Source organism: Triturus cristatus, chromosome 4_2 (assembly GCF_964204655.1).
Source record: "Triturus cristatus chromosome 4_2, aTriCri1.1, whole genome shotgun sequence".
Classification (NCBI taxonomy): Eukaryota; Metazoa; Chordata; class Amphibia; order Caudata; family Salamandridae; genus Triturus; species Triturus cristatus.
The window spans coordinates 502,634,285-502,658,329 of NC_140586.1; the positions used below are offsets into that span (position 1 = coordinate 502,634,285).

At 45.0% G+C, this 24,045-nt stretch overlaps 1 protein-coding gene across 1 annotated transcript in view; it reads left to right on the plus strand.

Moving 5' to 3' along the window:
* Positions 1-24,045, plus strand: part of LOC146834616 (atrial natriuretic peptide receptor 1-like) — a 961,499-nt gene that overhangs the window by 132,126 nt on the left and 805,328 nt on the right. The window lies entirely within an intron of this gene.

Consider the following 24,045-nt stretch of genomic DNA (forward strand, 5'->3'; position numbering starts at 1 on the left):
CACTAGGCACAGACATTTTTTTAGCAATGCGCCTACCTGTCGATTTTGGGCACTAGCACAGCTGGCACATAGGGAAACCTAGGAAACCTGTACATTTTTGAAAACTAGACACCAAGGGGAATCCAGGATGGGGTGACTTGGCTGGCTCTCACCAGGTTCTGTTTCCCAGAATCCCTTGCAAACCTCAAACTTTGTCAAAGAAAAAACACATTTTCCTCACATGTATGTGGTGGAAAGTTCGAGAATCTGCGTGGATCCACAAAACTCCACCCACCCCGCGTCCCCCACAGTCTTCTGAGAAAAATGGTACCTAACTTGTGTGGGAAGGCCTAGTGCCCGTGACAGGAAACGTCCCAAAACGCAACCTGGACACACCACATTTTCACAGTGAAAACGGACCCTTTTTTGCAAAGTGCCTAGCTGTAGATTTTCAACCCTAGCTCTGCCAGCACCTAGGGAAACCTAGCAAACCTATGCATTTTTTAAAACTAGACACCCAGGGGAATCCAGGATGGGGTGACTTGTCTGGCTCGCACCAGGTGCTGTTACCCAGAATCCCTTGCAAACCTAAAGATTTGTACAAAAAAACACATTGTCCTCACATTTCTGTGTTGGAAAGTTCTGGAATCTGTGTGGATTCACAAAATTCCCACCCCACATTCCCCAAAGTCTTCTGAGAAAAATGGTACCTCACTTGTGTGGGTGGGTGAAGAACCCGCCACAGGCAAGGGCCCAAAACCTATTAAGGCGACATCAAATTACCTATCACAAAACAACCTGGTTTTGCAAGGGGGGGTCCCATGAGTTTTTGACCCCGGGCTCGGTGGCCATCTAGGGAAACCTACCAAACCCACACATTTCTGAAAAACAGACACCCAGGGGAGTCCAGCAAGGTATGGCTTGCGTGGGTCCCTCAACATTTCCCTACCCAGAATTCCCTGCAAACCTCAAATTTCGCTAAAAAACCCACTTTTTTCTCAAATTTCTGTGTGGGAAAGGTCTGGAATCTGCGTTGATCCACAAATTTCCTACCCCCCAGCGTTCCACCAGGTCTCTCGATAATAATGATACCTCACTTGCTTGGGTGGGTCAAGTACCCACGACAGGCAAGAGCCCAAAACCTATTGAGGCGTCATCAAAATTTCCTATCACAAAACAACCTGGTTTTGCAAGGGGGGTCCCATGAGTTTTTGGCCCCGGGCTCGGCTGCCATCTAGGGAAAGCTACCAAACCCATACATTTCTGAAAACTAGACACCAAGGGGAGTCCAGCAAGGTATGGCTTGTGTGGGTCCCCCAACATTTCCCTACCCAGAATCCCCTGCAAACCTCAGATTTTGTTGAAAAATTCAATTTCTTCTCACATTTCTGTGTGGCAAAGTTGTAGGATCACTGGGCTGACACAAATTTCCTACAACCCAGCATTCCCCCAGGTCTCCTGATAAAAATGGTACCTCACTTGTGTGGGTAGGCATATTGGCTGCAACAGGAAATGGCCCAAATCGTACCATGGAGACTTAAAAAATACCTATAAAAAACTACCTGGTTTGGGGGGGCACCTGGTTTTTTGGCCCCGGGCTCGGCCGCCATCTAGGGAAACCTACCAAACCCACACATTTCTGAAAACTAGATACCCTGGGGAGTCCAATGAGGTATGGCTTGCGTGGTTCCTGCAACGTTTTCCTACCCAGAATCCCCTGCAAACCTCAGATTTAGCAGAAAAAAACACATTTTCCACATATTTTTGTGTGGAATCACCGTGCCGGCACAAATGTCCTACCCCACAGCATTCTCCTTAGTGTCCCAAGTAAAATGATACCTCACTTGTGTGGGTGTCCAATGCAGAATTGGCTAACAACGTATTTAAAAAAAAATGTAGGGCTTAGAATTCTCTGTGCTATACCCTTATTTCCTATGTTTTGGGCTCTTCCCAGTCATAGGCCCTTGCCCCACCCACACAAGTAAGGTATCATTTTACTCGGGAGACTAAGGGAAACGCTGTGGGGTAGGACATTTGTGCCGGCACGGTGATTCCACCCAAAAATATGTGAAATATGTGTTTTTTCCAGCTAAATTTGAGGTTTGCAGGGCGTTCTGGGTAGGAAAACGTTGGAGGACCCACGCAAGCCATACCTCGCTGGACTCCCCCTGGTGTCTAGTTTTCAGAATGTGTGGGTTTGATAGTTTCCCAAGATGGCCACCGAGCCTGGGGCCAAAAACCCAGGTGACCCCCCTTGCAAAACAATGTTGTTTTGTGATAGGTAATTTTGATGTCTCCTCAATAAGTTTTGGGCCCTTGCCTGTCACGGTTACTTGAACCACCCATGCGTGTGAGGTATCATTTTTATTGGGAGACCTGGGAGAACGCGGGGTGGTAGGAAATTTGTGGATCCACGTAGATTCCAGAACTATCCCACACAGAAAACCCCCAGGGTGTCTAGTTTTCAGAAATGTGTGGGTTTGGTATGGTCCCTTGATGGTGGCCGAGCCCGGGGCCAAAAATACAGGTGCCCCCCCCCCCCAAACCAGCTAGTTTTGTTATAGGTAATTTGGAAGTTTTCACGGTATGATTTGGGCCATTACCAGCCACTATGCCTACCCACACAAGTGAGGTACCATTTTTATTAGGAGACCTGGGGGAACGCTGCCTGGTAGGATATTTGTGTCAGCAAGGTGGTCCTACAACTTTCCCACACAGAAATGTGAGAAAAAATTGAATTTTTCAACAAAATTTGAGGTTACTGGACTCCCCCGGGTGTCTAGTTTTCAGAAATGTGTGGGTATGGTAGGTTTCCCTAGATGGCCGCTGAGCCCAGGGCCAAAAACTCATGGGACCCCCCTGGCAATGCCAGGTTGTTTTGAGATAGGCAATTTTGATGTCGCCTCAATAGGTTTTGGGGACTTGCCTGTCACGGGTACTTGACCCACCTACGCAATTGAGGGATCAGTTTTATCCGGAGACCTGGTGAAACGCTGGGGGGTAGGAAATTTGTGGATCCACGCAGATTTCAGATCTTTCCCACACAGAAATTTGAGAAAAAAGTGGTTTTTTAGCTAAATTTGAGGTTTGCAGGGAATTCTGGGTAGGGAAATGTGGGGGGACCCACACAAGCCATACCTTGCTGGACTCCCCTGGGTGTCTAGTTTTCAGAAATGCATGGGTTTGGTAGGTTTCCATAGATGGCCGCCGAGCCCGGGGCCAAAAACTCATGGGACCCCCGTGCAATACCAGGTTGTTTTGTGATAGGTAATTTTGATTTCGCCTCAATAGGTTTTGGGCCTTTGCCTGTCGCGGGCAGACTTTGGGGAACGCAGAGTGGGTGGAATTTTGTGAATCCACACTGATTCCAGAAATTTCGAACACAGAAATATGAGGAAAATGTGGGTTTTTTACAACTTTTTAGGTTTGCAAGGGATTCTGGGTCACAGAACCTGGTGAGAGCCAGACAAGTTACCCCATCCTGGATTCCCCTGGGTGTCTAGAGTTAAAAAATGTATAGGTTTGCTAGGTTTCCCTAGGTGCCGGCAGTGCTAGGGTTCAAAATCTACAGCTAGGCACTTTGCAAAAAAAGGGTCAGTTTTCACATGGAAAATGTGGTGTGTCCACGTTGCGTTTTGGGCCGTTTCCTGTCGCGGGTACTTGGGCCTCCCACCCATGTGAGGTGCCATTTTTCTCGGAAGACTTTAGGGATGTAGGGTGGGTGGAATTTTGTGGATTCACATAGATTCCAAAACTTTCCACCACAGAAATGTGAGGAAAATGTGTTTTTTTACACATTTTCAGGTTTACAAGGGATTCTGGGTAACAGAAGCTGGTGAGAGCCAATCAAGTCACCCCATCCTGGATTCCGCTGGGTGTTTAGCTTTCAAAACTCTACAGGTTTGCTAGGTTTCCCTAGGTACAGGCAGAGCTAGGTTTCAAAATCTACAGCTAGGCACTTTGCAAAAAAAGGGTCAGTTATCACTCTAAAAATAAAGTGTGTCCACATTGCGTTTTTGGTCGTTTCCTGTCGTGGGCACTAGGCCTACCCACACAAGTGAGGTACTATTTTTATCAGAAGCCTTAGGGTAACACAGAATTTTAGTGCAACTGTTATTACCTATTGACTTTCGATGCATTTCTGCCTTCCAAATGAAAGACAATGTGTAAAAAAGAAGTCATTTTGAAAAATGACCTATAATTCTCATGCTAGTATGGTTACTCACAATTTCGGAAATGTGCAAATAACTACTGTTTCTAAACTCAATAGTTTGTTCGTATTTCAGAAATACATAGGTGTCTTTCATACCGATTTTTTCATGTATATATTTTCCCAAATGAATTGCTATATACCCGGTACATGATAAAAAACCATTGCAAGATGCTGCTCAGTTATTGGCTCTGGGTTCGTCGGGTTCTTAGTGAACCTACAAGTCCTATATATCCGCACAACCAGAAAGGTCCAGCAGATGTAACGGTATATTGCTTTCAAACAGGTCTTATAATTTGAAGAAGTTACAGGTGAAAACGTTGGCAGAAACTTTTTTTTTAAACTAATTTTCAATGTTTCCATTATTCAACTGTTAGTTTCTATAACGAAACCTTAAATAATCTACACAAATGACCACTTGCTGAATTCAGAATTTTGTCTACTTTTCAAAAATGTATAGCTTTCCAGGATCCATTATTGCTTTCATACCAATTTCTCATATTAGCTGGAAGAAGGTTGAAAGCAGAAAAAAATAGCAAAAATAGGCTATGTCCCAGTAAAATGGCAATACTGTGTAAACATTTTTGGTTTTCTGACAAAAGTCTGCTTGTCCCTAAAAGCTGGGAAAATGGTGAATTCAGCCCCACAAACGCTTTGTTGATACCATTTGCAGGGAAAAAAACAGACGCTTTACTTTGCAGCACTTTTTTCCCATTTAAAAAAAAAAAGATCTTTGCTGCATTTTGGCTAATTTCTGGGTGCCCTCCAGGGGAATCCACAAACCATTGGTATCTTTAAAATCCCCATGATGTTGGAAGAAAAGGACGCAAATTTGGCGTGGATACCTTATGTGGTCAAAAGGTTACAGGGGCCTAAGCGTGAACTACCCCAAATAGCCCAAAAAGTCTTAGCACTGGGGGGGAAAAGGCCTAGCAGCGAAGGGGTAAAAGAACAAATCGCAAAGTAACGGAGGATTCCACTTACTCAGTCATCAAAGACCCACTCCATCTGCTTGGAGGCTAGAGGGACAGAAGCCTGCATAGTCCTCGTGGGGTCTGGAGAGTCCATTGCTCTCCTGGCTCACAGCTGTCCTCCTTTCGGTTGTCCTCTGCACCTAACTGCTCTGTGAAAGCCTGGAGGATTGGTGCCTAGAACCGCAGCGTTTTACGCCGATGTGGATCCAGCACTACAGCATCCAACTTCATGGTTAGATGGAGGGTGCACCTCTGCAATCTTTGGAGCCGCTTCATTGCAAAGTGCCGGAATCGGGGGAGTGCCTCCTATAGTGCTCACTGCTCACGGGATCCGGCAGCACGGAAGAACCCGTTGGCAGACTGAGGGTTTGCCTCCTTGATCCTTCGGATCTGCACCCGAAAGAAGTTTGTGGAATGGGTGAGTGCTTCCTCTCCCTGCCCCCACCTCTTCACAGAGTCTGGATCTATCTCTCCTACGGGAGGATTATCCCCTGAGAGAGCCGCTGGCTGGTGGGTCAAGGGAAAGGGTGGGTGTCACTTCCTCTATCTTCTGCACGGCTTTGCAGCATCTCTCTCTCTTCCCCGTAGCCTCACGACCCCACTCTTCCCCGCCATACTGCTGCACTAGGGTACTGGACAACAGGGAGGTTCCGTTTTGGCAGATTTGAGCCATTGAAAAGTTCCATCCAGGCTAAAGCATCCGATTGCACATGAAAGTTACAGTTAGGCAAAAAAAAGGGAATAAAGGAGAAAGACGTGGGTAATAAGGAAGGGATAATACAAGATTGCACCTTGTACCAGTCCAAACAACCCTTATGGTGATTTAAGATAACCTTAGAAAGCTATCCAAGTGGTAGCTGTGGAGAGCAGCCTTGAGGCTTAGTCTTGCAGGAATTTTAAGCAGCTTGTTTTACCAGAATGCAACCTTATAGTATTGGTTAAATGAAAGGAGAACCACACAGTAGTTATAAAAATATGAATTTATTTATATAACACACTCTAAGTATGACACAGTATCTTCTACACAAAGAGATTCACAAAGCACACAATACTGTAGCACAGAAACTATAGTAAATAACACTAATACACAGTGGGCTCCAGGGGGAGACCAAACCATATACTCAAATAGTGGTATAGGAACCACGACTCGAGTCAAGACAGTGTCTAGAGGATGTAGAATTGCTGGATCCCCAAACAACAACCCAAGGTGAGTAAGTAGGGACCCCATGGAGGACGGGTGCAGTGTAGGAACACGATTGCGTGCACCGTACAATTCTATAGGAGAGTCGCGGTTGCAGTTTTAAAGTTTAAGGACCCTTCTAAGTGGACTTCTAAGAACCCCCGTGGAAGTTAGGAGGTTGGAGAGCCACCCCATCTGTGGATACCGTAGTACCAGAGTTACCTATCTCAGGGAAGCCGGGTGCATAGGTCTGAAGTGGCGTCGTAAACAGCCGTCGATCTCTAAGGAGGACTTTGAAGAAGATCCACTGCTGAGAAGAAGAAAAGTGTCTGTTGGAATCCAAAGGTGGATTCTTGATGAAGACTACCTGAAAGCAGAGGGGACAGAGTCTGGGTCACTCAGGAGTGACCAGGGGCTTGGTAGACGAATGCCCATTGATGTTGGGTGCTTCAGGTGCATTGAGAGGGTTCTTGACTCTGCAGCCACAGGGACCAGGAGATGTCGAGGACAACCAGGAGCTGGATGCGAGTTGTCCCACAAAGGATGTCGAGTGCTGAGGGGTCGGTGTCTGGCGGGAGCACCAACAAGCCTTGGCAACAGCAACCCATGAAGAAGGTCAAGAAGGGTTACAGTTTGGACCAGCAAGGTCCAGGAGTCTCGCCAAACACAGGTGAGTCAGGGTAGGTCTGGGGCAACCAGGGGAGCCCAAGAAAAGCAATGTTAACCCTCAAGAGGACCCACAGGCCGAAGGCTCATGAGTCGCAAGGGGATCTCAAGCAGTTTTACAAAGCAGCAGCCCACGGAGCACTCAGTGCGAGGAGGCCAGAGTTCTTTATAGGAAATGGTGCCAGAGGTTGGGCCTACTCAGAGCCCAGTGCACTTGTTTTGGAAACGCCAGCATGCATATGCACTTGCAAAAGTACACGGTGCACAGAGGTACGGATATTGCAGGCCCCACGTGGGATTCTGACCTCAAGCTTGGTAAGAGGGAAGCTCAGACCTCGAGGGATGTGGAAGCCTACCCCCTGTGTTGCTGGAGCCCTTGGAGTCCGTAGGAGCTCCGGAGCAGCAGACCATTCAGTTGAGATGTGCCCCTCATACAGACTTTCGGTCGCTGGCAAGCACACCCACCCAGGCCTAATACAGTAAAGCCTGTCTGGGGGCTGCTCACACCTCCCTGTGACAGGATGCCTATTGTTCTGCTTTCCCATGCTCGAGTTTGGCTCAGCAGCATGAGGGCAGAAGTGTGTCTCTGGTGGGCAGCAACCATTTTGGGCAGCCCAGGACTAGAAGGCTGGTGCCAGGAACACCAGGGACCTCACAAAGCTCGTTTCTGAGGGGTGGAATCATACCTCTCACACCGGTAATGGGTGTGGGTTATGATTCCACAATGTTTGACACCAAACACGACAGGATTACTTTCAGCCGTTTTAGAGTTGGTCATCACGCAGTTGCATAATGCCACTCTATATGTCGTAAATGGCTGATACACTGACAACCCGGGAGAATGGACTCCGTAGGCCGCAGGAGTGTTCTGCTCATGCAGTAGCACCCTCTCACTTAGAACCAAGTGTTGCAGGGATTCTGCATATACAAAGAACTATGAGCAGGAAAACGTGACCTCAGTGTATAGGGGTGTACCAACCAACCACATTAGTATCTAAAATCCCAAAACCGATTAGCTATAGTGTCTCATTCGGTCTTCTCCAAATATCACGAAGCTACAAATGATTAGACAACCCAGAACACCACACTCTCGACTGTCTCAGGAATCGCAGGAGCAAGACGTACTCTTTCGCTCACTCGTACTCGTCCACAATAAGAATATGCAGAGTCACTGAAATAGTTCAAAATGTTTATTTGGACTATCGTACTCTACAATACAGTATACAAGCTACTTCCAGCAGCAAAATGCATAAACTCAGCACAGTTAGCATTGTTACAATACCATAGAGTACAGGGGGAAGTCATTATATAATGATTGTGGAAAAAGGACAATGAGGCCTAACCACCCTCCCCTTGACTAGAAGACGTTTATTTTATATAAAGGAAGATCTCTGGGATTTGACAGCAGACCCCATACCTTAAAGCCTGAACGTAAGGTTTACATCATAGGAGCAGCAGAGCTCCTCTCCATGGAACAGCTTTTTCCAAGTGTGTTAAAACAACATGCAACCCAGTAATATCAAAGCACGAGTCTTCAGTATTGCAGCTGTGTGTAGCATGTTATGTGTAGGTGCTAGGGACTGACCAGAACAGAATAACAAGGCGCATTGTTTATCGACCTTGCACATCGTGTTCAGACTAAACACCAGGAAAAGAAGAGAACACAAAAAACAGCCTGTTCTCATGTGAAAGACACAAACAGAGTCTTGCGAAAACAAAGGCATGTAGTAACGTGCACAAAAGTAGCATTGTGGCAGCAAAGCTCATGCTAACTTAGCAATGTCGACAATGTCCCTACGGCCCATATAACACAAGCACCCTGCCCTCAGGATTGTAAAGGCCTGCTACAGGGGTGACTTATAGGTTTTAAGTGCAGTGACCCTTAGATATAGTAATCTATATCTAAAGTAAGTGGTGCATGCACCAACTTACACAGGCTACAATGGCAGGCCTGTAGTTCCGTTTTGCATGGCCTCTCATGGGTGGCATAATACATGCTTCAGCCCATGGGAGGCCTCTGGGGTACCTATGCCTTGGGTACATGGGTTCTATATACTAGGGACTGACAAGGGTACCCCAGTATCCAATCTGGAGAGTACATAAGTACATAACATAACCGTTTAGGGAGAAAGCACATAGACTGGGGTGCTGATTAGCATGATCCCAGTCAGACTAGTCAAAAACAGTATCACGTTTAGCAACAAGTGGGGGTAACCATAAGAAGCAGATCCTACTTTCCTACACTTCCCGCCCCTTCCCAAACATAAGGAGATAAGACTAACCTTGCCCAGAGAGTCCATCTGCATTGGCATGGTTACTCCCAGGTCAATGTTCCATTGTATAATCCATCCCCTGTAGGGAAATGGACCACCTCAAAAGTTTGGGGTTTTCACCCTTCATCTGATCTGTTTTAGCCACAGGAAAGGCTTATGGTATGAACAATGAAGGGAGTGCCAAACAGGTATGGCCTTAGCTTCTTCAGGGCCCAGACCACAGCAAAGGTTTCCCTCTCTATAGCTGACCAACGTTTCTATCTGGGGGTCCACCTTCTGCTGATAAAAGCTACTGGTTGATCCTGACCCTCAGCATTAAGTTGTGACAACACAGCCCCTACCCCCAACTCAGATGCATTTGTTTGGACAATAAATTGCTTTGAGTAGTCAGGACTCTGCAGAATGGGAGCAGTGCACATGGCCTGCTTGAGATCATCAAATGCTTGCTGACAGCTAACTCTCCACTGAACCTTCTTGGGCATTCTTTTTGATGTGAGATCATTCAAGGGAGTCACTATAGACCCATATGCTTTAACAAATCTCCTGTAATACCCAGTCAGGCCCAAGAAAGCTCTGACCTGAGTCTGGGCAGTTGGAGCAACCCAGTTCATGAGGGTCTGGATTTTGCTCTGTAATCGTTAAACCTGGCCTCCACCCACAAGGTGGTCCGGGTACACAACCTTGCTCTTCCCTAAATGGCACTTAGTAGCCTTGATAGTGAGGCATGCTCTCTGCAGAGTCTCTAAAACGTTCTTCAGCTGAACCAGGTGATGCTCCCAAGTGGAGCTAAAGACAGCTATATCATCAAGATATGCTGTACTATAGGCTTCCAGGCCTGTAAGGACTTTATTCACCAACCTTTGGAAAGTGGCAGGAGCATTCCTCAAACCAAAGGGCATCACAATAAATTGATAATGCCCACCAGGGGTTGAAAATGCTGTTTTAGGTTTGGCATCCTCAGCTAGTCTGAATTGTCAATAGCCAGCAGTAAGGTTAAATGTACTTAGATAGTTGGTTGAGGCGAGAGTATCAATAAGCCCATCTGCCCTAGGAATTGGATGAGCATCAGCCCTAGTGACTGCATTGAGTCCTCTGTAGTCCACACAAAACCTCATACCCTGGGTGTGAGGTTTAGGTACCAGACTACTGTCCAGCTGACCTGCTGCCTCGGCCTGCAACTGGACATGCAACTGGAACCGCTTGAGTCCTGCTGGCCTCTGCTGGAGTAAGTTCCTGATCCCCAAGAAGTGCCTCCCAGGTGTGGCTTCAGTTGAGCTCTCTCTCCAAGAAAATAACAAACCCTGAAGTTTTGGACTCTGCGTAAGAGAACAGGCATGTTCACACCAAGATCTTGCCTCCGGAGCCGACCACCAATGCACAGCTCTGATGAACCTGACTCTTCACGCTACAGCAACCATCAGCAATAGCCAGCAACAGAAGAACTGTGCTTCGAGATACAGGCTCGACAGTCAGTAGTATCGCCAACAGTACTCTCCAGCAATGACTGCCCTCAACACCTAACAGGATCTTCGCAATACAACAACAACCATCAGCAACAGCTAGCCAGCTCTTTGTGGTACAACCGCTACCATCTGCAATGCACTCCCTGCTCATCGCGGCATCCTCCACTTTCAACAGAACTGTTTGTGCCAGACTGTATTGGGGAACTTTTCGGTGGGACTAACCTGGTCCCTGTTTCCAGGCTGGTCTCCATTGCGGTCAGCCTGAACTTATAACTTTAACCCAGTCACGCACAACCAGATAACCGAGAGTAGCACTATACTTACCTTAAAACTTCGAAATTACATATCTCCAGTCTGCTAATAGGATTTTTGTTGTTTTGGTGAAAAATTATTTATTAAAATGCACTCTATTTTTCTAACTAAGTGTGGGGATTTTGTTGTGTTGTGTTTTCACTTTATTAATGTTTTTGTGCTGTTTAAATACTTTGTGCATTGCCTGTAAGCTTAGCCTGACTGCTTTTGTGTGAAGCTACCAGATGGTCAAGCACAGGTTAAATTAGTGACTTTTAGTGATTCATCTTGACAGAGATTGTGGCTGTTGCTTGAGCAGGGTTTCACCCCACTCAACCAACAGCCCAATATCTCACAGTGGGTTTTCGGGTGGGCAGGCTTCTTTCCCCTGAGAAAATTGTAAAAGGAATGGGCTTTAATGGTGCACATTAAAGTATGCTTTTTTGATAAATTTGCTAAAAAGCCATAGGCTCTAAAAAGACACTCATTATTAATCAATCAGGATTAATAAAGCACAGCTAATCAGCTGATAGGGTACCCAGGCACTTGCAGGTCCTGGAGGCCTATTCTAACAGCCAGGTCTTGAAGGCCATTTGGAATTCCAGAAGCTAGGTGAGGGTTCAGAGGTGCTTGGGGAGGCTGTTCCGGGTCTTTGCTGTGATGTGGGAGAAGGAGCGTACTCACTTTTGCTTCGGTAGATGCTTGGAGAATGGCAAAGTGAAAGAGAGAAGGAGTGTAGTTCAGGAGGTGGTTAATGTAGGCATGTCCTTGGTTGTGTAGAGCCTTGTGTGCGTGGGTCAGCAGCTTGAATTGGCATCTCTTCTGTAAGGGGAGCCAGTGGAGTTACCTGAGGTGGGGTGGGATGTGGGTTCGTCGACGAAGGCTGAGGATGAGTCTGGCTGCGGCATTCTATATGGCCTGAAGTCTCTGTAGGAGGTGTGCGGCGATTTCTATGTAGAGGGCTTTGCCTAGTTCACTCAGCTGGTGAAGAGGGCTGTATCACGGCGCGTCTCATGTGTAGGGGTAGCCATACTCATTAAATATTTAAGTCCTTTAATGGTGTACAAACCTAATGAAGCCTGACAGTCCCTATGAATTTATTACATTTTGTTTTTTAAAATATCCTATGAGTGCCCCTCATATTTCAAAAATTACTTTGCTGTTAGGGCCAGCATTTTGTCATGGGTGCTCCTTTTGCCCAAACATTACATACAATGTGACAGATTTTGCCAGTGCTGCAGCCTATGTACTATGTGTGACTGTTATGTAAATAAATTAAATCTATTATATCAGGGACAGTATTTTGTCATTGATGCCCCCTGACATATGCCATGGTTGTCTTTCCTCATACCAAGAAGTTCCTCCAATGTACCATCACCAGCCCCTTGCCACAAGTGCCATCTAAGCCAAGAATTTCTTCATGTGCCTGCCCCAGCATTTTCCACAAGTCTCTCATTCCAAAATTGTGCCAATGACATTTTTATTGCTGCAGGTATTCTTCTGCAAGTATTACCTCCAGTATGCCAGCATTTTGCATGGGTGCCTCTATATATCAAGAAGCATGCCAAGTCCAACAGAAGACTGACATCCATAACAACACATTCTCTCTAGTGCCCACTCACATTAACTTATCCATAATCCACCCCACCCCACCACTCCCTCGCACTCTTGCTCACTCATTTGCACTTGCTTCCACTTATTTCTTTTCACTCAGTCTCCTGCACTCACTCGTACCCTGACTCACTGATTCACACACTCTCTCTCACTCTTACTCTGACTCATTTATACTTTCTCATTCACTCCCTTCCACTCACACAATCCCACATACAAACATACATGTTCAGGCATATACGTTCTCTAACACAAACGCACTCTCACCCACAAGCACGCACACAACATACATTAAAGATTTTTATTTAGCTTTTTTAGGTTACTTACCTAGGATGCCAGTGAAGATCCCATTCCAGATCCTGCTGCACCACCTTTTATTCTACTAATGGTGAATGATAGATGATTATTCACTATTAATGTAATAAAAATTGAGCAGAAAACAAGAAGGATGGAGCCTGATGCTGATAATGTGAGACAACCCTGTGTTCTCGCCACCTCTGAGTACAGGGGTCACAAACCAGAGCCCAGGGTCACAAGGTGCAAGCCAAGAGGTTGTGCTGCAACCCCTAAACGTTAAAGCGTTTGTGAATGATTGCTTCTGTACTTTATATGCAGGGAATAGCTGTTCTCTGTTTTGTTTTTTAGTAAGAAAGGGAGATGTATTGTATTCAGTGTGCCCCCATTCCCTCTATGTCTGAGCTGTGTAATGCCCTCCCAAGCCTGGGTACCCGCCTATGACTACACCACTGACCGAGCTTAGTATTACACATCTTTATTCATCTGTGCGTAGCTGTGAATTCAACATTCCAAACCAGCTTTCAATGTATTCCACTCTAACACTTACATCACAGTTCTATGGAGTAACTACCAAGACACTACGGGGTAGATTTTCAAACATTTTGCGCTGGGTTAGCGCCAACACAAAATGTTTTTTTTTCAAATGCACTTTCCAGCGCAAAACTGGAAATACCCTAAAAGTAGTGATAGCAGTGCAAAGCACTGCTTTGCATTACCTAGCACCAAGGAGGCATTACATGGGTGGTGCATGAGCGCTCACATGCAACCACCCATGCTTTTTAATGCAAAACGATATCTACAAAGAATTGTAGACAGGGTTTTGTGCCAAAAATTAACACCACTTCAAAGGTGGCACAAACAGGAGAAATATTTTTAATTCTCCTTTCTTTTCCGGCTTTTCATGCTTGCTGCACTGTGCAGCACACGTAAATGGTGGGGAAAACTTTCACACTTGTCTAGGTATGGTATTTTGTACAGGAAGGATACCCTTCCTATACAATACCTATGCTAGACTCACGCTCACACCCTTGCGATATGACGCTAGCGTGTGTGCGTGGTGCTCAGCAGCTGAAACATGCGCCTGCGCTAGGGAGAGGGGAGGAGAGACCCATATCTCTGAAGATGTGGTGCTCTCCTTCCCCCTCGCTGTTACGCAATGTAGATCATCCTCTTTGGGCATTTTTGTGAGAATGTACGCCTATACCTATCCCACTGTTAAATTAAAAATTAAACAATTTACAATGTACATAGACAGACATATACAATTAAATCTCTTTAACCAATCATTTTTGGAACTTTAATTGTGTGACCTGATCTTGTTCTCAGAAAATGGGAATTGTCATTCTCAATGTCCAAGATCTACATCAGCCGTATAGAGGTAACAGCAGTCACTGATGGTTCAGACCCAGTCTTTCCTTCAACAGCTAGATATGATGAACAATTTGTTTAAGGCATAAAGTGAGAAGAATCTCTGGTAATAGACTTCCCTGGGCGCTGGGCAGTCACAATGTGTCCCTTGGTAGACACCACTTGAAAAGGTTCTGCAACAAATAAAGCATTAGATTTACTTCTCTGCATCGGTCGTGCGAGCACTCAATCTCTTTTGCTAAAGATAATGTTCTTTGTACAGTGACATTGGTCAACATCTGTTTTCATCTTTTGTTTGCTCAACAAGTCTTTCTCATGAGTTGCATTCTCATCTTTCTTTCTCTGATTGGTTCATTGAGGCAATTTGCTTTTCATTGCTCTCCCGAACACCAATGTCGTAGGACTTTCACCTGTGGTCGAGTGGGGCATCAAACGATAAGCTCCCAAGGGAGAATGCAACATAGTTGTCAAATCGAGCTTCTTAAGATTAGCAGACTGCACTACTTTCTTAACTGTACTCACCATTCAACAAGGCTATTGTCCGGCATATCTTCTGATGCTTTATAGTCAAATGCTCTAAGAAATCTTTAAACTCTCGACTATTGAAAGGCAGGCCATTGTCAGACTTCACTATGGCTGGAACACCCCATGTCACAAAGATGCTATCTAGTCTTTCAATGACTCGATATTATGTAGTAGATGAAAGATCTTCAATGAATGGAAATCGTGAATACTATTCCACAATCACCAGCAGGTCATGTGCATTGTAGAGTGGACCGAAGCAGTCAAGGCTATTCTCTCCAATGTATGCTTTGTAAGTTCTGACACGCTCAAGGTGTGGTGAGTAGTTTTTGTAGAAAGGCAGTTATATAGATGACAGGCCTTTAAATTCCTTTTCAACTCTGTTATCAAGATAAGGAAACTAGACACAATCTCGGAGAGCTCGTTCTGCGGCAACAATTCCATGACATCCTTCATGGGCCACTTCAATTATTTTCTGTCTCAGGCTCTCTGGAATCAGAATGCTCGACCCTCGTAGCTTAACTCCTTACTGAGTTATAAACAGTTCATCCTTGACATTTATGTATTTTTGATATTCACCATCACTGGTGCGCAGCCGAGGGTGTTGGTTCCATGACTGATGTGTAATTATATTTTTCAGCTTTAACATGTCACTATCACGCTTGCGGCAGTGATAATCTGGGCTAATGAAATAGCAGTCCTCTGTTTGATTTTACAATGAAATTGATATAGGCCTTAGCCATCTTTGAGAGATTGCCGTGCCCTTGTATAGGTACTCTGGAAAAGTAATCATCAGGTTTCTGATTTTTTACAATGGTGAAATCATACTCTTCCAACCGTAGTTCCCATCCTTCAATGCGAGGAGGCATTTTGGCATTTTAAATGGCAAATATAGTCAGTAAAGCTTGATCTGTTGCTAATGCAAAAGGCGTTCCGTACAGGAAGACATGGAAATGTTCACATGCCCATACCACAGCTCAGCTTTCTTTTTTAGGTTGTGAGTAAGCACGTTTTGTTTCCGACAATATTTTACTTGCATATGCAACAGTATGCCTTAGAGCATTCAAGTGTGCGCTGTGCTATGCAAGGATAGTGCCTAACCTGACGGAGCTAGTATCCCCAATAACTTCTGCATGAAGTTTAAGATTAAAGTATGCCATTCCCTTAGCATTTTCAATGGCCTTTTTAATTCTTTTAAAGCATGTCTCATATTTATGTGGTCAATGAAATGAAGCATTCTTTTTTGGCAAGTCTCTCAGTGGAGCACTAACAATTTCAAAGTCTGGTAGGTATCTGGAAAAGGAACTGGCCATGCGAAGAAATGAACACACCATAGAAACATCTTGAGGGGTACAGCATTTGACAGCACTGATCTGGTGTCATACCCCCATCAGAAAAGGTATGGCAAATCAATTATAGATTTGTCTTATGGAACTCACTCTTGTCTGCATTCAAAGTCACACCTGCTTCAGAAAGCAAATGACATACTTGTGTAAGAGCTTTATCATGTTCTTTTTTGTAGCTCCAAAAACCAATATGTCATCGCTGTAATTGAACGCATTCATGACAGGCTCTATGATATGTTGAAAGAGGTCTTGAAACAGTTCGGCAGCAAAAGACACACCAAAACGTAGTCTTTTGTATTGAAACAGACCCAAATGTGTAGAAAAGGTTGTAATATATCTGCAATTTTATTCTAGCTCTAACTGATGTTAATCATTATGAAAATCAAGGCGAGAGAAAACCTTCGCACCGTTTAATTGTGTTATCATATAAGCAATATGTGGACCTGGTTGTCCTTCTCATTAAATGCTTTGTTTGGCGGAAGCATGTCAACGCATATGCGTACAGCTCCTTCACTGTCCTTTTTAGGCACTACCACAATGGGAGAATCCCATGGCATTGGACCAATTTAATGCTCAATAATGTCATGCTTAAGTAATGCTTCAAGTTCTTTTTCAACAGCTTCTTGCAAAAGAAAAGCAATTCATCTATATTTCAGAGCAACAGGACAGACGTCCTCATTAATATGCAACTTTACTTTCATAAACGTAAGTTTTCCCATATCACTGGCATTGCTGGAAGTGAGCAGACAGGCACTTGATACTGTGCCTTTAAGCAATGGATGAGCTCTTGTACTTTTGGTTTCTTGTGTTTCATTGTTGCTACAAATTAACCTTGACTTTTATGTCAAGATGGTCGTTGAGCTGGAGCTCCAGAAATAAGCTCCCAGTCTTGGGATCACTTTTCAGTGAATATACCTATTTATGCCCTGCCAGCCACCCACTACTTTTTAACTTTAAAAGAACAAATCGCAATGTAACTGAGGATTCCACTTACTCAGTCATCAAAGGCCCACTCTATCTGCTTGGAGGCTAGAGGGACGGAAGCCTGCATAGTCCTCGTGGGGTCTGGAGAATCCATTGCTCTCCTGGCTCACAGCTTTCCTCCTTTTGGTTGTCCTCTGCACCCAACTGCTCTGTGAAAGCCTGGAGGATTGGTGCCTGGACCCGCAGCATGTCACGCCGATGTGGATCCAGCACTACTGCGTCTGACTTCATGGTTGGATGGAGGGAGCACCTCCGCAATCTTTGGAGCCGCTTCATTGCAAAGTGCCGGAATCGGGGGAGTGCCTCGTATAGTGCTCACTGCTTATGGGATCCGGCAGCACGGAGGAACCCGTTGGCAGACTAAGGGTTTGCCTCCTTGATCCTTCGGATCTGCACCAGAGAGAAGTTTGTGGAACGGGTGAGTGCATCTGTAAAAGGCACATTAGTCGTCTGCAGACCTTCATACTTAACCCTCTACGTTTGAACTAGACACCTTGGAATGAGCTCTTGACAAGAAGAATACTCTATTCCCCACAACTCTAATTTACCACTAACAGAGGTCTTAGCACAATTTATGTGTTCTATACTGCTCACGTATTCCTTCATTAACCTACAACGGCAGAAGGGGTGTCAGAAGCGCCAACCAACAACGTTCAAAATCCCAGGAGGTACCTCCTTGCATCAAATAATGGACACAAAACTGGAACCATCAGGCCACAATGCCTTTTCTATCAAATACCCCCCAACCTCTCCAAAAAAGCATCAACAAAACTCAAACACCAATTACTCAAATCTGAAACTCTTATTTCAGACCCGACTTCATGGAACTTTCTCCCCGCACTCACCCCCTCTTACCTCCCCAGGTCGCACCAATGAGGGCTCTCCAATCCCGCCATCATAGATTCCCCATACAGGGAACAATAATGTCCACAAACCCATATCCCCTCACCAAATCAACCTCAGATCACCTAGATCCTCTTACCCTTTCACTACCTCCAGTACTACACTTCCTCCCATCTCGTTCAATCATCCTCACACATATCCACAACAAAAATGCCCAGCTAAATATGACTCCCTCTCTCAACTGGGCGCCCCTTATTACATCACACCACTATCGGACCGCTCTACGCAACCCGCCGCCACCCTTAAACCTGATTACTGGGTAATGCAATTCAATGAGATTTATCGTTGCCTAAAACACCTTAAGCAGGATCTGCAGAGACCTACGTCCATCAAATCCAATCTTCAGCCCTCTCACAGCTCAAATAGTTCCATGATAACCAGAACTGACACCCATACAGATATCCCCCCACTCATGTCCCTCACACAGCCAACCTTGGATCGGAAACTACACCTTCCCCTAATGATGCTGCTCACCCAAAGATCTATTGAGTAATGAGATCCATGAACTCCTCCTTTCTTATCAGTCTGAAACGAATACGAACAATTCTGATCGAAATCAAATCCAAACCATCCAAGCAAACCCATAACGAGATCCGAATCACAATCACAGAGGAATAAAAAAGAGCAACCTCAAGTGCATCATTTTATCACAAATGGCCTCTCATCATGATAATAATCAGCTGAAGTGCATGCTCCTCAACTTCACATCAGCAAATAAACACGTGGCAGATATCTACGACCTCATTCTCTCACATAAGTTTGATATAGTTATTGTTAGAAATGGGGGTCTCTAGTTGGCAGAGGTAGGTACCTTTGACCAAATTGGGACCCATGCTTCTAGTCAGGGTAAGGGGGAAACACACTCTAGATAACCCCTGCTCACCCCCTTGGTAGCTTGGCATGAGCAGACAGGCTTATCCTCAAGGCAATGTGTAAAGTATTTGTATGAACACTCACAGTAACAGAGTGATAACACCACAAATGGAGACCACACAGGTTTAGAAAAATAAAGTTATCTTTATCTAATTTGACAAGACCAAAATGACAAAAATCCAACATACACAATTAAAGCTTTTCTTAGAAATGTTCTTTGGAAGGTTCTTGTTAAAAACAAACTTGCAGTTTCTGTAATTCTTTAGGCAAATACAATTGGATCAAAAACAGTCTAAGGATAAAAAAATGAGTCACTTGCAGAGACTGTATTTCTTCCTTAACAAACATAGGTTATTTGCATAGATCATGACATTATAAACCCCTTTCCTTTGGCACCAGCGTGCGATGCCCCTGCGGCTCTGACAAACCGCATCTTCAACAGTAATGCTGACTCCGTCGTCAGCCACTACGTAAGTATGCCCCCGGCTGCCCTCTGAGCCCGAAAGGAGGAGTGAAAGCAGACCCCGGTATAGGAACAGTTCCCTGCGGGCCCGCAACCTGCCCCAAGCAGCGACGCATGCGGCGGCTCAGGACTTCAGTCCAAGTGTTCTCTGGGGGATTGCTCTTTCTCTCCAGCACCTCTGAACTCGACTGTGCGGCTACCAGGACCTCGGATGGCCTCACAGTTGATGGCAGCTTCCCACTGTGCACTGACACACGCACAGCATCGCAGAGACGATCGGAGTCTTCAAGATATGTACACGCTGTGCCCAGACACACGCACACAGTGCTTGTAGAGATCTTTGGAAACTTTGTTGTCCCTGAGTTTCCACAACAGGAGGCCGGCTCTCCTCAGCCATTAGAGATTTCCTTTCAAGCAGGGGGACACAGAACACAGCAAAGTCCTCTTCCTTCCTTTTGCAGAACAGCAACTGCAGGTCAGCCCCAGAACACACAGCAAGGGCAATCCTTCTTCCCAGTCTCTTCTGCTCTTCTCCTCAGCAAAGGTTTTTCTTGTTTCCAGGATGATCTAATTCACAGGGGTTTCAGTTCTCATTTTTATACCCCAAAAGTCTTTGTTCTCTATGTGTGAGGGTTCCTGAACCCAGTCCAAACTAGTTCTGGGTGCACTCTGCCACTGCACAACATCTTCCTTTGTCAATGTGGGCCAGGGTCTTCAGACACACCGTAGGAGGTGGAGCCAGTCTTTTGTGGAAGGCAGGCACAGCCTTATTCAGGGACAGGTACTACTCCTCCCACCACTCCAAATGCAGATTGGTCTATTCAGCCCAGGCTGACTCATCCAGACTCCTGGAGCCACCCCAGCCCCTGTCACTCCAAAGCCAGAAAGTCAATCCACAACCAGGCACACAGAAAGGTTGAACAAGAAAATAGCCACTTTCTAAAAGTGCTATTTTCAAACACAGAGTTTAAAAACCATCCTTACTAAAAGATTTGTTATTAAATTCTGAGTTCAGGGATTCCAGACTCCAATTTTCTATCTCACTCCTATGGGAAGATATGCAGGTCAAATGTTACACAGCATTCCATATTCCGTCCTATGGGCAAGATAGCCTTTCAATAGTGAAAAACGAAATTGGCAGTAGTTTACTACCAGGACATGGTACACTCACCAGTACATGTCCTACTTTTTGCATATACTGCACCCTGCCCAGGAGGGTACCTTGGGCCTACCATAGGGGTGTCCTATGTGAAAGAAAAGGGAAGGGTAAGGCCTGGTCAGTGGGTACACTGGCCAGGTCAAAATGGCAGTAAGCAAACTGTGCGCAGGCACTGTGGAGGCAGGCCTGAGACATCTCTTTGAAGCTACTCATGTGAGAGGCCCAATCAGTGCTGTAGGCCCCCTAGTAGCATTTGATTTACCAGCCCTGGTACATGTAGTGCACTTTACTAGGGACCTACTGGTAAAACAAAAATACCAATCATGGATAAACAATCACAATATCAATCTATACAGGGAGCACTTGCACTTTGACACTGATCAGCAGTGGAAAAGTGCCCAAAGCATCTAAGCCAGCAAAAACGAAATCCAGCACAGCATCAAAAACACAGGAGGTAGAGGCCAAAAAGTCAGGGAAAAACCACGCCAAGGATGCCAGGTCTAATAGTAATCCTCGCGTAAACGTAGTTAAATAACTCATTTCATCCCATCATAGATGTACTAGTCCCACCTAGTCACAAGATCATTCGACTAGATAGACCCAAGAAAACGGGTGGTGGAATGGCATGCATCTACCACAATACTCTTTCAATACACCAATTGGAAAAATAACTGTAACAATATGCGAATATCTTGCAACAACAAATCCATTTGTAATATATATGCCTTCTATCACCCCCCGGGTGATAACTCTTTGTTCATCAAACAAATCATGGAAATCATCAAAATAAATATAATCTTCAAGGACCCCAGATCTTCCAGGGTGACTTTAATCTACACTGGTATACCTGAACCACCACTCAGTGAATAGCCTAAAATCCTTCCTATTAAACCATGAGTTGTCACAAAGTTATGACAGACCAACACACAACAGGGTGAGACTTTGGACCTTATGAGTCTATTACCCCGGTGACTGGACAGACCATTATCGCATCACCTTCCTCATCAACCTGAAGGCGATCCCAAAGAATGGCCAACCTAAGAAAATAAAACTTTTGAAAAGGAATCTTGGTAATATAAACCACAATGAACTAACCACCCTATGCAATAACACCTTGATCCCACAAACCAACATGGATGATGTCAATGACCTCACAGACTACTACAATACTTCCATACGAAAGTCATGGACTCCGTCGCACCCCTTCAACAGAAAGATATTTCCAAATAAAAACTCAAAGCCATGGTTCATTGACAACTTGAACACAAAAGACACAATCTAAGAACAGCAGAGGAGCTTGGAGATACTTCCCATCCTTGGAATTGGTAGAACGCTTAAGCACAATGAGGAACACATACAATAGAAGAATAAGACATGTTTTTTTAGAACACAGCGTGACCAAGCCAAAAATAGGCCCAACAAACTATTCGAAATAGTCAAGCAGCAATCATGCAACACATCAAACCCATTAGACTCCGGATCCAGCACCCTTCCAAATTGCGAAGAAGTGGCCACCTTCTTCAAGGAAAGAAACACAAAGATAGAGAACAAACTTCAACTAGCGAAGGAACTTCAACCTGCTACCCCAGTCAGTTTCTCATACACCTCTCAATTTACGGAAGAGAATGAACCATCCTGTCCCCCCTCCAAAAACAATACCACTTGGAACATCTCTACCCCAATCAGCAAAAATGAAATGTACAACATTCTTTCTTCTTTCAACCCATCTAACTACTTCATGACCCTCTACCTCCCAGCATATTCAAAAAGATAAAAACCTGTATTCTCCCACTATAAACAAAGATTGTAAATGCCTCACTATGTCAAGGCACCATTTCTGACTAGTAACGCCCATTTTAAAAAAACCTATGGCAGACTGCTCTGATGATAACAACGTTCGGCCCATCTCCAACATCCCCATGCTGGCAAAGCTCTTAGAAAAATGTGCACAGAACCAACTCTGCAATCACATAGACAACTATCAACTCCTCGATCAACACCATCAGGCTTCCGTCAAGATCACAGCTCGGAATCTGCCCTTACTCATATAGTGGATCACATACTAAATATGCCTAATCAAAATAAATCATCAAAAATGGCGGAGGGGGAGACAAGGAGCTGGATCTAGGTCCAGTGACTCGTGGTCCTGAAAAGTAGCATCGTTGCTAATGGGAGTCACAGTTCCTAAGGAGGAGTAAGGAAGAGAGAGATAGGGTCTGTTCTTTTAGGATAATAACAGGGGACAGTATGTCCTTTTCTTGTTGCCCTCACAGCCCCCAAAGGATGTCATTCTTCATCAATGGGTAGTGCTCCTCCTCGGGGCGGCAGTGCAATGCCCTACGGGTCCCCCAAAGGGTCACTTTTTAAGAGATCTTTTGAATAATCTACCCGTATGGGTGTGTTCGGGTCTGAGTTGAAGTGGTGTTACGTGCAGTATTAAAAGATGGCTAGAGGGGAGTAAAAGTAGGTTTAATAGGAAGAAACCCTTCTGTCATCATTAAAAAAACAAAAGGTTGTGTGCTGCTCGAGGGTGATGATGGTCCTTAGTAGCTAGACGAGTGTAATGTCAGTTTAGGATATGAAGAGGGTCGACATGTTTCGCGCAGTGTGGTGGTCTCAGGAGGAGATCCTATGTGCTTCTTCAGGACCAGAAAGAAAGTGAAGTGAGTGCTAGTGAAGTGTAGTGGCCTAGTAAAATGTCATAGTGCCACTCATTGGAGTTGTAGAATGATTCTATCTATTGTATGTGAGTACAATGTCCCATAAGGTTCGGCTGAGGGTATGCCCCTCGCAATAGTTACGTCAGTTTTAGCACGTGCTTGAACCTACCCGATCTCTCGCGGCCTTGAATCATGCCTTCTAATATTGCTTGATTTATCGGCTGCCTTTGACACCATCAAACACGATAATCTATTGAACCTACTGGAACAAAGGATGGGCTTATCAGGGGCCATATTACAAAGGTTCTCTTCATTCCTCCAAAACAGATCCCTAAGAGTCAAAATGAATCAATCTCTCTCTAAGTCCTTTGCGATCACTCTTGGCATTCCTCAAGGATCTTCTTTCTCACCCATTCTCTTTAACCTATTCCTGGAACCACTGGCAAACCTCCTAAAATGTACGCGGATGACACTCAGCTGTAACTCAAAATCGCCTCCCCAGAGGACATTATATTTCCTTAAATTCCATCTTACAAAATACGCCCCTCCGGCTCATGGTTAACCATCTCAGTCTCAATGCTGCTAAAACTGAATTTCTTCTCATCTCTCTGTGAATAACAACACCAAGATTGATCTGTGGTTGAAACATCTTTCAGCCCTCAAATGCTCGCCCCACATCATGGAATCTGCCAGATCCTTAGGTATTACATTAGACAAACACCTAAATATGCAGAATTACATTAGTGCAGCAGCAGTGGTGGTTCTTTGAATGCGCGAGACGGTTGCCATGGAGAGGTCGGCGGGGCGGAGCTGGCGGTTGGGA